Here is a 1,860-nt window from a genome sequence, read left to right on the forward strand (position 1 = left end):
AACTGGAGCTTAAAGGTTGAGTTTATCTTATACCAGATTTCTGTACATTACAGTTTTGCAGTTTATAAACTCATGTCCAGGGGATGAGAAAGTTATGCATTTTGTGTGATCGGTAGTCCACACACCAGTGACACAGGATTTTCAGAGTGAGAGAATTAAGTAGGATTTAATTAGGTGCTTTGTAAATAGTTAGCCAACTGTGCCTGTAACATGGTCTGTTTGATTAAAAAAGTGAGAAGATTTGTTTCAGATGATACAAGTGTCAAAAGTGCCGTGGCCCAGCAGACTTTGTCTAAATTAAATATTTATGAGGAAATGAACTACCGCGGTCCTTAGCTATCCACTGAAGTGATAAGGTGTCAACAAGATGAACATTTTGTTAATCAAAACAATGAAGAAGATTAAACGAGCCCCAAAATGACTCCACACTTATCTGCAGCCATGACACATCTTGTCACTGCCAACAGTGTTTCATATGCATAAAATTGGTCTGGGAAACCAGAAACAGGTCCTTAAACATATTTTCCCATCTCTGGCATTGTAATAATGTTTAAGAAACAAAATGTAAGGTCTTGTAACATTTAACTGAAATGAAAGCATTTAATTCTGAGACTCCAACTCCCGCAGTGAGAGTAAGTAATAACTAGAACTTTGTACTGAAATCTGTTTTTCTCACAGTACTAAAAAGGAAAATTAAAAATCCAAGCCCAAAAAACCCCTCAAACCTTTAACCTCTCATGGGAGTCAACTGCATTTGTCATGTTTTGTTTTGTTTTGTTTTTGTTTTTTAAGTTTGACTACCTGCCTGAGTTAGCTACTGGAATTGCGCTTGTTTGGGGCAATTTTTCTCAGCAGCCTTGAATTCTTGGTTATACTGTTTATATCTGCTCTTGCCAGTTTCTGCTATTTTACTGCATCACTGTAGAAGGAAAGGAAAAAGCAGAACATGCCGCCATAAAAGTATGAAGCAACTCTGTAGTGTTTGCACAAATAAAAATGAGTGTATTAGAGGAGAGCTCCTACTGGACTCCTGAAGTACCCTTGTATCTGTTTAGCAATCTAGAATGCATTCAAGCTACCAAAATCTGGCCCCACAGAGATCTAGTTTAACTCCCATTGGTTTCACTGGGGCCAAGATGTATTTTAGCTTTTTAAAACTGTCACTGCAACAAGTTAGAAATTAAAAAAGGAAATTCTATTACTATGCTACAATAAGTCTCATATGCTGTACTTGCTAGATTTCCAGGCTTTGATATAATCTTGGTTTATTCTTTATGCCAAGTAAAAAGAAAACCTAACAGCTTGTTTACTGATGGTTAGCATTAGGGGACACCTAAATGCAGTTCTTTTTGCTTTCAAAAGTCCACCAGTGTTTTTAGTTTCTTTCAAAATAATTTTAACCCTATGCATATTTTGATCATGTGCATCACATGGAAAAAGAAATCGCCTCCCAAATGTCTTTAATTTTCTCTTAGCCACAAAATAATTCCTTAAAAGGAGCTATTTGACTGAATAATGAAAGTTGTGGTTGTCCAAGGGAAAGACTGCCAAATTAGGCATCTGCACTCCTGGATTTTGTTCCCAGCTCTGCTACTGACTCACCTGGTGACCATGAGCAAGTCACTGCCTGTTTTCCCTGTGTTTCAGTTTTCCATCCCTAATACGCTGATGATAACATTTATTTACCTTTATAAAGCATATTAGGAAAAGTGGACAAACTACATATTTTTTCCTTCACCTTCTGATATGAGAGAAAAGTTTCAAATCTGAGAAGAAATTAAGCACAGAAAAAGTTAGGCTGATTAGAAAGAACGTCTTCCTGATGATGCATAGATTCCAGTATAGATTTTAAGGGAAGTG

The sequence above is a fragment of the Alligator sinensis genome, unplaced genomic scaffold (assembly GCF_000455745.1).
Source record: "Alligator sinensis unplaced genomic scaffold, ASM45574v1 scaffold342_1, whole genome shotgun sequence".
NCBI classification, from domain to species: Eukaryota; Metazoa; Chordata; order Crocodylia; family Alligatoridae; genus Alligator; species Alligator sinensis.